We start from the raw sequence: 17,449 nt of genomic DNA, 5'->3' as shown, positions 1-17,449 counted from the left end.
TGGAATTTCTTTGTTCCTTAGGCTTTTGATTCGGCGGTTAACAATCTATATTGGTCATTCCTCATAAGTAAAATCATTTTTTGGAAGCACTTGAGTTGGTTCAATCACATGGAATGGATCTCTCAAATACTCTTGAAGCATGGACACGTGAAAAACATTATGCATATGCTCCATGACCGGCGGTAAGGCTACTTGATACGTCACCAGATTGATTTTCTCAAGGTTCTCATATGGCCCAACGTATCATGCTGCCAACTTGCCTTTCACTCCAAACCGCGTTTGCCCTTTCATAAGAGTTACTACTACAAAAATAGTTAAAGATCACATTTTGACAAAAAAAAAAAGATCTCATTTTTATTTGAAGTGTGATAAAAAAAAATTAGATTGATATTTTAATCACACTTAATTTGATTGAGTGTGATAATATTTATTTTTTATGTCACTTTTCAATTAAGTGTGATTATATATATATTTTTTAATCACACCTTCTAATTAAAAGTGTGATTATATATACACTACTACTTTTTAATCACACTTTTTAAACAAGTGTGATTATATATATATTTTAATCACACATTCAAATTAAAGTGTGATTATTTATATATTTTTTAATCACACATTTTAATTAAAGTGTGATTATATATACACTACTACTTTTTAATCATACTTTCTAGACAAGTGTGATTATATATATATTTTTTAATCACACATTCTAATTAAAGTGTGATTATTTATATATTTTTTAATCACACCTTTTTAATTAAAGTGTGATTGTATATACACTACTACTTTTTAATCACACTTTTTAAGTAAGTGTGATTATATATATATATATACATATATATATTTTAATCACACATTCTAATTAAAGTGTGATTATTTATATATTTTTTAATCACACATTTTAATTAAAGTGCGATTATATATACACTACTACTTTTTAATCACACTTTTTAAACAAGTGTGATTATTTATATATTTTTTAATCACACCTTTTTAATTAAAGTGTGATTGTATATACACTACTACTTTTTAATCACACTTTTTAAGTAAGTGTGATTATATATATATTTTTTAATTACACATTCTAATTAAAGTGTGATTATTTATATGTTTTTTAATCACATCTTTTTAATTAAAGTGTGATTTCATATACACTACTACTTTTTAATCACACTTTTTAAGTAACACTACAAGAAAAGTGGGCTTATGAGACGGAACTTTTTGCGACGGCACATTTACCGTCGCAAAAAGTCATTTTTTGTGACGGCACAACTTGTCGTGGCAAAAAATGTGACCTTTTGAGACTGCACAATTTGCCGTCGCAAAAAATGTGACTTTTTGAGACGGCACAATTTGTCGTCGCAAAAAATGTGACCTTTTGAGACGGCACAACTTGCCGTCGCAAAAAGTGTGCCTTTTTGAGACGGCGCAGCTTGCTGTCGCAAAAAAATGTGACTTTTTGAGACGGCACAACTTGTAGTCGCAAAAAATGTGACCTTTTGAGACGGCACAATTTGCCGTCGCAAAAAATATGACTTTTTGAGACGGCACAACTTGTCGTCTCGCAAAAAAGAAATGTGACTTTTTGAGACGGTAGAACTTGCTGTCGCGAAAAATGTGCCCTTTTGAGACGGCACAACTTGCTGTCGCAAAAAAATGTGACTTTTTGAGACTTCATATATATAGTTACAAAATGGTTTAAATAAATGCTGGTATTTTTCTATCATAAAAAAAAAATTGAAAAAAAGGGCGTCGTCTTACTCTTTTGATATAATATTTCTCTTTTAATCCATTTTTTCATCTTCCTATCTCTCTGTCTCTATCTCTGTCTCTCTTCTCTTTCTCTTTCTCTCTCTCACTCATCACTCTTCTCTGTCTGTCTGTCTCTCTCTCTCTCTTTCTCTCTGTGTCTCTGTCTCTCTTCTCTTTCTCTCTCTCTCACGCATCACTCTTCTCTGTCTGTCCGTCTGTCTCTTTTTCTTTATGTCTCTGTCTCTCTTCTCTCTCTCTCTCTCTCTCTCTCTCTCTCTCTCTCACTCATCACTCTTCTCTGTCTGTCTCTCTCTCTTTCTCTCTATCTCTCGCTCATCTCTCTTCTCTCTCCGTCTCTTTCTCGTTTATCCCTTTTCGGTATTTTTTTTTTCTCTCTCTCTCTCTTTGTCTATCTCTCGAACATATTTTGTTTCTCTCTTTTTTTTTTGTCTCTCTATCTCTCTATCTCTCTGTCTCTCTCGTTCATCTCTTTTCTCTCTCTCCTTTTTTCTACGTCTCTCTCTCGTTAATCTCTTTTCGCTTTATTTCTCTCTCTTTTTGTTTATCTCTTACCTATCTCTTGTTTCTCTCTCTTTTTCTGTCTCACTCTCTCTCTATCTTTTTCTCCTTTTGTCTACCTTTATCTCTTTCTCTCTGTCTTTGTCTCTATCTCTCACTCATCACTCTTCTCTTTCTCTGTTTACCTGTCTGTCTGTCTATCTGTCTCTCTCTCTCTCTCTGTCTCTCCCTCACTGTGTTTGCCTTGCTCACTCTCTCCCTCATCTCTTCTCTATTTATTGAGCTCCCTCTCGATTTATCGATCCAACCATGTTGGGAACCCCCAGTGGGCGGTGACCCCCAGCACCTCCACCTCCACGTGGGGGGCTGTGAGAGCAAGAGTGAAAAAAAATAAATAAATAAAATTTTTTGAACCAATCAGAAAACAGTGGGGGTGGTAGGGGTCACTTCCACTGGGGGTCTAGGGCATTTTTCTTATCGATCCACTACAAGAAAATGCACTTTTAGCGACCACTTTGTCTCTTTCTCGCTCATCACTTTGTCTTTGTCTCTCTATCTCTCTTCTCTATCTATCTCTCACTCATCTCTCCCTCTCACCACCCATCTCCTCTACCACATTTACCACTACTGCAAATGTCATTCCACTACCACCACTACTACCACTGTTGCCACTCCACCTCTACGATTACCATTACTACCATCATTGCCACCACTCCACTACCACCACTACCACTACTACTACCACTACCTCTCCTTCACCACTGCTACTCCATCTCCTCTGTTTGTCTCTCTTTTTCTCTATGTGTCTCTGTCTCTCTTCTCTCTCTCTCTCACTCATCACTCTTCTCTGTCTGTCCGTCTCTCTCATTCTGTCTGTGTCTCTGTCTCTCTTCTCTTTCTCTCTCTCACTCATCACTTTTCTTTGTCTGTCTGTCTCTCTATTTTTCTTTGTGTCTCTCATCCATCTCTCTTCTCTCTATCTCTTCCATCTATCTTCTCTCTCTGTCTCTTTTCTCTCTCTTCTTTTTTTCTCTCTCGCTCTCCCGCTCATCTCTTTCTGTCTCTCTCTCGTTTATCTCTTCTCGCTCTTTCTCTCTCTCTCTCTCTATATATATATCTTTTCACCTATTTTTCATCTTCCCTTTTTTCTTTTCTTTCTCTCTCTCTCTCTCACTCATCACTCTTCTCTCTTTGTTTGTCTATTTGTCTCTCTCTCTCTCTCCCCCACTGTGTTCGCGTTGCTCACTATTTTCCTTCCGTTTTCTCTATTTACTAAGCTCCCTCTCGATTTATCGATCCACTACAAGAAAATACACTTTTAGCGCCACTTTGTCTCTCTCTCGCTCACCACTCTGTCTCTCTCTCTCTCTCTCTCCTCTATCTGTCTCCCACTTATCTCTCTCTCTCTCACCACCCATCTCCTCTACCACTTCACTACTACTGCAAACGCCATTTCACTGCCACCACTACAACCACGGTCGCCACTTCACCACTACGACTACCATTACAATATTTTTCATTAAAATATTATCCCTACCTCTACCAAATAAAAAATAATAATATTTTTTTTTTCATTAAAATAAAAATGAAACAAATAAATTTTCAAGCTTAGTAACTAAAATAAAATAATTTTTTTATAAAAATTTTATTTTAACAAAAAATAAAGTTTTTTGGCGACGGCAACCCCTGTCGCAAAAAATTAATAAATTAAACAGCGTTATTTTATTGTTTAAATTAAAAAAAAATAGATTTTGATTTTTTCTTCCCCCCCTCCCCCTCTTTTTCCATTCCCCCCCTTTTTTTTTCATTCCCGCTCTGTTCCCCGCCGCCCGCCCAAAACCAAAAAACCCTAATCTCTTCTTACCCCTCCGTCTCTATCGATCGATCGAGCGGTGGCAGACGACGGAGAGCGGAGAGAGAGAGAGATGCAGAGAGATGGTATACGGCAACACATTTGCGAAGACCATATGCTCAATCTGCTATGAAGATCTCAAACCCATCGTCGAAGACCTTCAATCCATCTCCATTTGCGGTCACGTCTTCCACGAGCTCTGGTCAGCCATCACTCATTCATATTTCATATATATATACACATACACTCATTCACATTAATCGATTGAAAATTTTGTTATTTACCTTTGTAAAAACCCTAGCATTCAACAATGGTTCGAGTATTGTTCAAATGGGAAGAAGAGAAATTGTCCTGTATGCAAGCAAACCTGTTCGGAGGCCAAGCAGACCTGTTCGAAGAATTGAATCTATCTGCTGACTTGTTGAAGACTTTATATGTGGAGATGAAGTTTGAGAGGCCGAGTAAGATCCAGACGATCAGTTTGCCTATGATTCTGACCCCTCCTTACAAGCACTTGATCGCTCAGGCACACAATGGTTCTGGCAAGACTACTTGTTTCGTGCTTGGCATGTTGATCCGTGTTGATCCCAAACTCACTGCTCCTCAGGCGCTCTGTATCTGCCCTACCCGAGAATTGGCGATCCAGGTTCGTTAACATATGCAATTCTGTACATAATTTCTATTTGTTGAAGTTTACAAGTATCTAAATGTTTGAACTCTGTTTAATATATATATTTTTTTGGCATGTGAATTTGGTTTTAATTAATGGTACTCTTTGGGTTGGGATTTCAGAGTTTTAATCATATTTACTTATTCCTTTATGTATATTTTGTTCTCTTTTGATCCTTGAAGTGTCTTTGTGAATTCAGGGTTCCCCTCAACCTTTGGATAGGGAAAGGGATCATGGATTATTTGGATAGGGAATGGGAAAATCTGAGGAAAATGTTAATGAAATATAAGCTCAATTTTTTGGATTTTAGGCTTCATTTGGCGAATGGGTCTATAACCAAAAAGCGAAATATAAAATCAACTAAAATAGCCAATTGACAAACGGGGAAAGTGTGGTCGTTTGTGGTTTCTCTAGGTTGTTTGTGGGTGTTTAAGTTTTGTTGGTTGGGTTCGCTGTGGTGATTTTATTTATTTATTGGGCTGCTAGTCTATGTCGTTATGTATTTGTTATGTTCTATTCTGCAATGTTTGTGAAACTAAGGATGAATTAATGATATATGGTTCTCTGGTGGGTTTAAAGAGCATTGTTCTTTAACATGTAGTTTAATATTTAATCAATGGTAGCAAGTGGATCATATGTACACATTTTGTTGGGACTTTTCTCTAAAGTGTTTGTGAGTTTAGGATTTAACTAATAGTAGTGGATGACAGTGATGCAGAACATGGAACTTATTAAGAAGATGGGGAATTATACAGGAATTACTTCTGAATGTGCTATACCAATGGATAGCAACAATTATGTTCCAATTTCAAAACGAGCACCAGTGACAGCACAAGTAGTGATTGGCACTCCTGGTACAATCAATAAATGGGCGACAGCAAAGAAATTGAGCACGAACTATTTGAAGATTCTTGTTTTTGATGAAGCTGACCACATGTTGGCAGAGGTACTATCATACCTCTTATTGAGATTATGTATGTTTTATGTGCTTATGATAAAACCCAAAAATTAGTGGCCTACTGTATCTAAATTTTTTGATAATGTTTTCCTTACTTCAATTATTAGTAAATCTTAAACCCCCAAATCTAGTATTTGTAGATTCTTTTATTTACCTTTAATTTTAGATATTGATGATGGTTTTGCTTTGATTTGTATTTTCCGATCTTTGTTATGTATGTGTAGATTTAGAAATTTATGTATGATCTACGAGTTTGATCACTAAACTCGTGTTATTTTGAAACAGATTTCCCAAATCCCAAGTTGTTTTGATGATGAGCTTGTAGTACATGTCTCAGATTGTGGTTTGGCTCCTCTAATATCACCTGTCTCTGAAAGTCAGGTAATTGCTTGTCATTTGATCTTTAAATTCGTTGATAATTGGTTGTTAAAACATGAATCTTTGAGTATGCGCTAATTGTCACAACTCAATTTTTTCTGCTTTGAATATCAAGTATTGGTTAACTTCGATTTGTGTCTGTGTCACTTACACCCTAAAGAGCATGGATATGAACGTTGGGCATTGATATGACATGCTATAACATGCGAGCGTGTCAATTATTAAAAAACTAGCACATGATGCCCAAATAAATATAGATTTTACATGTATGCATGAAAGTAAATTTATTTATTTACATCACAAATGCAATTTATAACTCAAGTTGGTGATTTAACATGGTGTCAGAGCTTAGTTTGTAGGAGAACTTGGGTTTAGGTCTCTCTGCTTATATTTTTTCCCATTTTCTTGGGTGTAGAAGAAAGTTTGAAAATTTATAGCACTCCAATTGTTTGTTCTAAAGCCTAGAAAGGGACTCATTGATGACTTTGGTTTATCAAAATAACTTGTTTGAATTTTGAAACTATACCCTTATTTGGTCTGTGTTGTTCTCAGTTTTCGATTCGTCGATTTGATTGGCTAATGGTGATATTTGTTTGTAACAGGGGAATTTAGTGTTGTTCCACGAAGAAAACCTGAACCTTGTACTACTTTTTATTCTTCTTACCAGTGTAGGTAACTCATGTTCATTGAATGATAAATTTAAGTGAAGGAATGCGTTTTCAAAATTTTGGCATATTTATGAAGGGCTGCAGGTTAGGGTTGCCTAATTGTTAAGTGTTTTTGTATGGGACACGGACATTCAACACACCACAGATATCTAAAATGCACTCAAAGTATTTGCACAATCAACATTCAATTGCATTTCTTTTGTAGAACATTAAATATTTGAGATGGATAAAGCCTCTTAAATTAAGTTGTTGGTTATAGTAAAATTTCTATTGAACTTGCAATTTCTATGGGTAAAGTGACATTTTGTTTTTACATTCTTCATGTCATGGTAGAGGTATTTAATGTTAAGACATTTGAAGGGGTGTGATTAGTCGGACTTTATCTTTTGTAAGACTAGAACAATCTCTACAAATAATTAGTTTATTCATATGTTTCTAGTGGTGTCTGAATTATTTTGTGTTTTTGTTTTTCAGGTTAGAAATTTCTTGGAGAGATGCAAAATATGGTCAAAGAATTCAAGGACTTAATTTTTCAAGTTTTTTATTTTTTTTTTATTTTTTAATATATGAAAGCACAGTTTAAATTTTTTTATTTAATTCCTTTGTATATATTTTTGAACATATTTAACTTTCATTTATGAAATATATGACATTATTCCATGGAATATGTGGTTATGATTTAAAGTATAGTATATAGTGTGTATTATATTCTTGAAATGCGCGTACAAAAATAATATTGATTATTCTTCAAATATGTCGAATCTTTTTAGTAATTAATCACACTTAAAAGATGTGATCTAAATGTTATTAATCACACTTAAAAGATGTGATCTAAAGTTTATTATCACAGGTTTTATTAGTCTTTAATCACATTTAAAAGATGTGATCTAAATATTTTTAATCACACTTAAAAGGTGTGCTCTAAATGTTATTAATCACACTTAAAAGGTGTGATCTAAAGTTTATTATCACATGTTTTATTAGTTTTTAATCACACTTAAAAAATGTGATCTAAATGTTATTAATCATACTTAAAAGGTGTGATCTAAATGTTATTAATCACACTTAAAAGGTGTGATCTAAAGTTTATTATCACAGGTTTTATTAGTTTTTAATCACACTTAAAAGGTGTGATCTAAATGTTTTTAATCACACTTAAAAGGTGAGATTAAAAATGACCCTTTTTAATCACACTCCCAAAGATCACACTTTAATAAAACTTAAAAGGTGTGATTAAATAACAAACATCACACAAAAAAAGTGTGATCTTTATTTGTTTTGTAGTAGTAATAAACACTTGATCCCCGATTTCATATTCTCGCTCTCTTCTTCGGACATTCGCATAACTCTTTTGATGATTTTGTGCAGTTTTCAATCTTTGTTGAATAAATTTCACGTTTTCTATCATTTCTTGCACAAGTTTTAGTCCCAACAAAGGTCTATCACCTACCTCAGTCCAACAGATCAGAGAACGGCATTTTCTACCATACAAAGCTTCATATGGAGCCATACCAATACTCGAATGTTAGTTGTTGTTATACACAAACTCGGCCAATGGTAAGTAGATCTCCTAATTGCCTTGAAAGTCTAACACACACATCCGTAATATGTCTTCCAATGTTTGAATAGCTCGTTCAGATTAGCCGTCTGTTTGTAGGTGATAAGCACTGCTTACTCTCAGTTCAGTCCCCAAAGTCTATTGTAAACTCTTCCAGAATCTCAAAGTAAACTTGGGATCCCTATCAGATATTATGGACACTAGAACTCCATGCAATTTCACAATCTCATTGACATACAAATTAGCCTACTTATCCGCATTATACAAAGATTTGACAGGTAAAAAGTGGGCAAATTTAGTTAAACGATCAACAATTACCCAGATAGATTCCATACCTCGGGAAGAGCAAGGCAACCCCACAATAAAGTCCATGGTAATATGCTTTAATTTCCATTCCGGTATTGGAAGTGGCTAAAGCAATCTAGTGGGTCGTTGATGTTCAGCTTTAACTTGTTGGCAATGCAAACATCTAGCCACAAAATCAGCAATGCTTTTCTTCATTCCTGGCCGCCAGAATTTTTTTTAAAGTCATGGTACATCTTTGTATTCCCCGGATGCGTAGTAAACTTTGAATTTTGACCTTCAGTCATAACACGTTTCCTTAAATCAGAACAATCCGGTAGACAAAGTCTAGTTTAGAATTTCAGCACACCATTTTCAATCACAAATCCCGGCTTTGGTTTTGAGTCAATTTCATTCATAATCTTCATTGGAAATTCATCTTGCAATTGCTTCCCTCTAATCTCTTCAATGATTGTAGGTTGAGCGGAAATGGCGGCTAATATCCCGCTCTATTCATGCAACACAATTTCAATCTCATTCTTCACCAAGTCACATAACAACTCTCTCAGACTAGTGAGCAAACATGACAAATTCCCAATAGATTTTTGGCTCAATGCGTCTACAATGGTATTTGCCTTCCCTGGATGATACAGGATTTGCAAGTCATAGTCGTTGATCAATTCCAGCCATCTTTTCTATCTCATGTTCAGTTCTTTTTAGGTAAAGAAATATTTTAAGTTTTTAGGATCAGTATATACCTCACAAGTCACTCCATACAGACAATGGCGCCAAATTTTTAATGCAAAAACCATAGCTGCCAATTCAAGGTCATGAGTTGGGTAATTCTTTTTATATGGGCGGAGTTGTCGAGAAGCATAAGCAATTACTTTCCCATTTTGCATCAACACACACCCCAAACCTTTGTACGAAGCGTCACTGTAAATTTGAAACCCATCAGTACCATTAGGCAAAGTCAAAATCGGTGCAGTTACTAACCTAGTCTTTAGCTCTTGGAAGGCAGACTCTCTTTGATCATTCCAATCAAATGATACAGCTTTTTGTGTCAATTGCGTCAATGGAAAAGCAAGTTTCGAGAAGTCTCTTACAAATATGCGGTAGTAGCCAGCAAGTCCCAGAAAGCTTCTAACTTCTGACACATTCGTTGGTCTTGGCCAGTTCACAGTAGCGTGGTGAGAGTGGAATCGATGTCAGCCGATGCGCCGGTCTTTGAAAGGTGCATGAGGGTGCGTGTGAAGTTCGATAGAGGTGAGTCTGGTGGCGTTGGCTTCGTCTTGAAGAGACAAAGAGGTTGTTATAGTCCAAACGTTAAAACAATGATGGACTAGATAAGCAGAAACCAACAAGGGACAGAAGCAGTCTGTCAGAAAAAAAAAAGAAAAAAAAAAGTGAGGCTGGGAGAGAACCCTAGGCTCGGATACCATGTTATGAATGTAGAAAGAGAAGATAAAAGAGAAACTCTATATTGAATTGAATAATGAAATACAAGAAGCATGTATTTATAGGCTGAAAAGAAACCTAGATAAGTGTAGAAAATGAGATAGAGATACATCAAAGATAAGTATAGAAAAGGAGATGAGATACATCTACAATATATCATATAAGTATAATAATATATATCTAACAATATATATGCAAACACGGGAACTTCTTATTTTGATTTCCAATAAAGAAAAGAAATTTCAAAACAATTATTTTCTAAATATTTTGAGAACTCATTATATATATATATATATATATATATATATTCAGATAAGAACTTTTTATTTTGATTTCCAACAAAGGATAGTAACATAGTTCAACTAAGTTTTCTTATATGCGCATAACATATATATACATAGATACATACATATATGTACATAAATAAAGTTGCCTACTTAAATGTTTGACCTGTGGAGCTAATTTTCATAAGTGAAGTGACACCTCTGTGAGCTTGCAATTCCTTGGGTAAAACTAGAGTGGATGTTGTTGCTTGAGTGACTAAACAGAGTTGGATTCAGTGGAATGTTATAGATTAAGCAATTTAACATACCCATTCTTCGAATTTGAGTTTTGACTATAGTGGTGGGGGATTTGATGGATATAGTAGAGGCCTGTGCTTCCATGGGTGGGTGATGTGGCCCATCCGTGATGGTGGGCTATGGAGGAAAGCGAGTTGGGAGGTAATCGTCTTTTCTCTCTCATTATTTATGCTATATTGTTGGGAGGTGGAGGTAATCGCCATGGAGGTTCACAGTGGCAGGTGGCTGTGGAATGTGTTTTCATCTCTTTTCTACTTGGTCTTTAACCCCCTTCTCCTCCACGACGACCTTAACCACCACCACCACCACCATAGTCACCATTGCATTTGGTGGTAGGCTGAGAACAAATATGAGAGGGGAGAAAGGGAAAGAAAAAGAAAAAGAAATCTTTTTTCCAAATAAGGGCAATACAGTAATTTCATTATTTTGTTAACTGACGGGAGAGGTTAGTGGTATTTTAGATAATAAAGGGGGTGACATTGTTATTTCAAAAAAAAATAAGAGGTGTTAGTGTAATTTACCCTAAATATAATTTAAATTCTTGACTAAATAATTAAATTGAAATCATTTTTTAATGATGAGTAAAAAAGAAGAGAGAAATAAAGCTGTTTTAAGTAGTAAAATTTTATCAACTCTCTGATGTGTTCAATATTTATGCACCCCTAAGTTTACAAGACAAGCACTGTTATTATACATAGAAGAACTCTATGAACATAAGTGCTAGAATTATTACAACCATACAATTTGCAGATATCTTGAATAAAGCAAATCACTTCATGAAACTCAATTCAACAACGTTTAAGTAACAATCAAGTTATTCATTATATGGAATAATGTTCATGTTCAAACCTATCTGGCACCAAGCAAAAGGGGAATAAGTGACTTGAAAGGAAAGAAAACAGCCACAACAGTAGCATGAAAAAAGGGCATCAGCAGTAGAGGAAGAAAGCAGCGGTAGAGTAAAAATCAACAATGATAAAGAAGATGTAGAGGAGAAACAGAGGAAACTAGAATCAGCAAAGAACGAAGAAGTGAGGATGGAGCAGAGAGGGAAAGTGCGGCTGTAGCAGCGGTAAAGGAAAAGACAACCTGCCTGCCAAGGAGAAAAAGACGCAGAAAAGAAGAGAGGAAAGGGGAGGAGAGAAACTAGTTGATCATGTGTTTGGTCACTTTAGTGGTCACATGACTAGCACGTGGGGACACTTGCAAAATACATAATTTTTATATATTTATTGTATATCATATATAAAGATAAATAATTAACACTAAGGGGTTAGCCAAGTTGCAAGGTCTTGGGGGTGTACTCCCTCTAAGGTTCATGGATCGAAACCTCTTAAGTGTTAACAATTCTTTGGGACAATCGGACTAGGGGAGAACACTTAAATTAATCGTAATACACTTGTGAAAAACTCCTTGCTGAGCGTCTAGATTAGTCGGGTTTTGATCAGGACACCTCGGTGTCAATACAAAAAAATATATATATACATATATAAGGATAGATAATTATTGTATATCATATATATGAATATTTAAGTCAAATGTATAATTTTTGAAGTCTAAAGGAAAAGAATAGGTATACTTCACATTGTTTCTGTTTTATTATTGAATTCTAAGTCATTTTATTTAAACTTGTAATGTGGTTCATGTGTGTTTAAGTGTTGAGAAGTTTCCGGTGAGTGTGGTATCAGTGTTGAACTCAACACGTTACCTTCTTTGAAGCATATATGCTTCTTAGAGAGCTTTGTTGCATTTAGTCCCCAATCTTTTAATTTGGTTGCATTTTTTAAAATTTATTTATTTATTTTTATTTATTTTTATAAAATTCTTAAAATACTCCTTGTTTCGTTATTGATTTTGAACAACATTGACATCAGGGACTAAAGTGTAACAAGATTGTATACTTTGATGACCAAAATGAAAAATTAAAAGATGGAGGTTTCTGGCATCAATGCCATTCAAAATCATTAGCAAGAGGGTATTTTTGGATTTTTACATGAAGCCTCAACAAAATCAAAAGGGCCAAATACTCTTGTAGTCCCCAAAGTATGTATTTTGCTTCATTTTGGCCTGAAAGTATGTGCTCTGTTGCATTTTGGTCCCTAATCTATTAACTTGGTTGTGTTTTTGTGCAAATTTTGAAAAATGCCCGCCGTCCTGTAATTGATTTTGAATGGCACTGACATTAGATCAACAAATCGCATATTTTGGGGACCAAAGTGGAAAAATTAACAGATTAAGGAATATAGTGTCACAGGTAGCATATTTCGAGGACCATTAGTGTAATTAGCCTCTGAAAAGTATGTAATGAAATTATTTTATGTTGATACTACTGTTGAATTTCAAAATTTAAGATTTTTGGATAAATATTGTTAAAATTCAAAATTTAATACTTGTATTCTACTAAAGCCACGTTTGTTTCTCAAGATAGGACAAGCGATATAAATAATACCACGACCCTCATATTTTTTTATATTAAAAAAATTAAAAAAATGAAGATTATTGAGATTATAGTACCAAAGTTTTAAAAGCCTTTATTAAGGCTCACCTTGAGCCAAGGCTAAGGCAAAACATATCGAAACTTTGATTTTTAGGTGATACTCCCAAAAGGCTTGCACATTACAGTTTGAGGCATGTGCTTTAGCCATGCCTTGTATGCCTTTTGCACATAACCATTTGAGAAGTACGTATATGGGGAGCTTGTCTTGGGCTATTGCTAAGCATAGTCTAATACATGGTTTAATTAGAAAAATCAAGTCAATGACCAACAATGAAAATCCTTAAAGTTAGGGATTGTGTGAGAAGCTTAATAACTTGAGCCAACAATGTTGCTTTCACTTTTGATGACGATGAGGGCAAGCTTGTCTGTAGTAGTTTTTTTTTATTTCCTTAGTTAAGTATTTATGCATTTGTATTTAAATTTAACATTGTTTTTTACTATTTTAAAATATTTTATTTATTTTATTAAACATAAAACTCTATAGTTTAAAATCTTATGTTTCGATGCCTCGGGGCTTATGCCTTGCTGCATTAGGGATAAAATGCCTTGTGTCGCACATTATCCTTTAAAAACTTTGAGAAACATCATGAGATCATTGCATTGTTGCACGAAACAGAAGTGGGAGCATGGGAGCGTGGCCACTTAGAAGAGTCATAGGTTGAGACCGCTTATGTATTATTTTTATTGATGACAATTTTAATTTATCTATATAAATTATTTTTTAATTTTTAATTGGCATATATATATATATATATATATATATATATATATATGTTATAAATAAATAAATAAATAAAGTATAGCATATAAGGAATAACAGATTTTGGTAAAAAAAAAAAAAAAGGAAATAACAAATAAAATTTATAAAAATTATTTTAGGCATAAAATAAATTTTATTATATATGATAGATTATTGGTTATTAAAAAATAAAAAATGAATTATATTACCTATGATAAATGACAGATGTAGAGGAAAATATAAATATTGATTTTAGAAAAGATAAACTTCTCTCCCCCCTTCAAAAAAAAAAGGAAAAAAGAAAAAAAAATAGATGATTTATTTTTTTTATTTTCTTAAAAAAATAAAATAAAATTATTCTGTTAAAATTATTTGTTAAAATACCTCATTTCCTTAATTTCTTTTCTCCTACCTAAAACCCTAGCCTCTCTGCTCTCTCAGAGAAAGAAGAAGAAGACAAAGACAAAGATATAAGAGAAAGAAGACGAAGAAGATAGAGAGAGATAGAAAGAGAGAAGAAGACAAAGAAATCAAGAGTGAGAATGAGAGATTGTGATCTTGGATAGATTCGTGTTTCTCTCACATTAGAACTGCTATTCTTCCTCAGAATCACAATTATTCCTCAAGTTTGTCTTCATCTTCCACGATTGCTGTTACTAAGGATTATTGTACTATGTTTGGTCAAAATGGTATTGTAAACTAAAAACACAGAATATGCAGCGGATAAAATAATCAGATCATACCTTCTTCAATGATAAAACCTTCTTGGATAAATCACGTGCTTCCAGGGAACTTCTTGACGAACCAACCCAGCAGTGGAGTGATATCACAGATTGAATATCACCCACACAAACCACAGTGTCAAAGACTTGATCGTTGTTTTGTGGGAGAGAGTCAGTATATGGGTAGAAACAGACTATACGTTGTTTCTCACTTAGATTACCCATAACCATATATCAGATATATAATATATTATAATATCTATCCATATCAGTTAAAACTGATAACATCTGTATCTTGAGTGGTTATCCTAAATAGGTTTGAATTCAAATTCAAAACCTATTTGGATAATGATCAAATTTAAATTTAAATGGTCATGCCACATGGGCGCCCATTACTAACATCTCCCACTCGCACATGAGTTGGCATGACACTGCCACATCTCTATCTCAATCTCCCCAAAAAGAACAATCTCATACTAGCCAATGCACCGTGCGACCGCTGAGAACACCTACAAGTGGGAGCTCTATACTAGAAACTCAATATGAGTCAGCATAGAGACATCAACCCAAAAAGAACAGAAATAGTGTCTCATGTACCCAGACCCATCTAGCTACATCAGTCCAAAAAGCATCTCTAATCCCTCAAAGAGCATGTTTGACTCTCCTAGGTCCCGCATTATATTCACACCCAATCAGCATCCTATAAAGAGCGATGTGAGTTGTCGACAATGAATATAGAGCAGAGATGTAGAACTAGATGATCTTCCCTTCACCCTCATATCATTCAATTTGAAATTGACCGCTTTCCCAGTAATGTCCCTTAAAGCCGAATCATACATGACCGCGGGCAACATACCAAAGTAGCTGAACATCAACTCCTCATCTTATGACATAGTCAAAGGTCAAAAAAAGGCACAAAGTAAAGTCATTTAGGAAAAAATGACTTTTAGGACTCACACGGTGAAGAAGCAGGGATCCATTCTTTCACCTCGCTAACGGGTCGATAAGCACATGCAGTATGAATGCATGTTATAGTGGAGTTACTCTTCCAAAGAGTGATGTTAAACTCACACACCATACAGATCTTAGTCTAGTCTCTCTTAAGCGCACGAGTCGCTTCCTAGCGTCTAACTCGAATTCTCTATTTGCTCGCCTCTCAGGCATCAAATGAGATCTCGCATCTGGCTATCCATAACAGACATATCATGGAAAAGTGGGTACTCTCATATCCATGGTCGGTCTCTAACAAGACCTCATCTTGGCTCCAACCAAGGCGACATAGCTAGTGGATAATTTTAGCTTCTAGTCTCATCCTTACTCGCTACCCAGCACTAAGGGCGATTGCTCGTGTGAGTGAGCCAATCTTGCCTGCTAACATCAATTTAATTGTTTTGTGTATGCTAATTCACAAACCATTACTAAAAGTAGTAAACATAAATGTGTGATAGAAACAAGTATGAATACTAATGGCATAAATATCCCCAAAAAATGAGTTCAACTGAATACACATAAAAAAAATATCACCACCTACGTAGTCCTAAAGCCCTAACATGAGTAAGATAAACATCTCTAGCAATGGGCTTAGTCAAAGGGTCCGCAACCATGCGACTCGTAGGGATGTGCTCCAGGATCACTTCTTTCTGCGCCAAAATATCTCTGATAAAATTGAACCTCACATCAATGTGTTTGGTTCTGCCATGGTATTTAGGATCCTTAGCGTAAGCGAGTGCAGCCATGCTGTCACAATGGATAGTCACAGGGTCTGAAGTGTGTGTGACAACATCCAAATGCTGAAGGAATCTCCTTAACCACACGGCTTCCTGAACGGCAGATGAACAAGCCACAAACTCAGCCTCCATGGTCGATAAGGCGATGCAGGATTGCTTCTTACTGCTCCAAGAAATAGCACCATCGCTAAGCATGAAAGCATATCCTGATGTAGACTTACGCTCATCTAGGTCTCCCCCCCAGTCAGCATCACAATAGCCAACTAGATGTAGATCTGAACTCTGGTAGCAAAGTGTGTAATCTGCAGTTCCTCTAAGATATCGTAATATCCTCTTAACTGCTTTCCAATGAGCTGGTCCTGGGTTGGATTGGTAACGACTCACCAATCCGACTGCATAACAAATGTCAGGACGTGTACACATCATAGCATACATCAAGCTTCCAACAGCATTTGCATAGGGAACACGGGCCATCTTTTCATTTTCTTCTTGAGTCTTAGGACCCGTATCAAGGCTTAGGCTCTCGCCTTTTGCAACAGGAGTGTCAATGGGTTTGCAGCTCTGCATCTGGAACCGCTCTAGAATAGTCTTAATGTAAGTCTCTTGAGACAAACCAAGAAGTCTCCTAGAGCGATCCCTAAGGATCTTAACACCGAGCACATAGCTCGCCTCACCCATGTCCTTCATTTCAAATGTAGAGAACAACCACATTTTAGTGGCGACAATCATCTCCTTGTCATTTCCAGCCAATAATATGTCATCTACATATAATGACAATATCAGAAAAATGTCCTTGAACCGCTTAACGTACACACAGTGATCTTCATCAATCATCGTAAACCCATTTGAAATAATGGCTTGATGAAATCTCAGATTCCACTGTCTGGATGATTGCTTTAAGCCATAAATAGATCGTTGAAGCTTGCAAACTTTGCGCTCCTGACCTACTGCCACAAAGCCTTCTGGTTGATCCATATAGATCTCTTCATCCAGTTCTCCATTGAGAAATGCAGTTTTAACGTCCATCTGATATAGCTCTAAGTCCAACTGAGCTACTATGGCCAGGATTAGGCGAATAGAGGCAA

This window comes from Camellia sinensis, chromosome 11, assembly GCF_055761805.1.
Source record: "Camellia sinensis isolate YWXY chromosome 11, ASM5576180v1, whole genome shotgun sequence".
Lineage (NCBI taxonomy): Eukaryota > Viridiplantae > Streptophyta > Magnoliopsida > Ericales > Theaceae > Camellia > Camellia sinensis.
Note: the sequence above shows the minus strand (reverse complement) of the source record.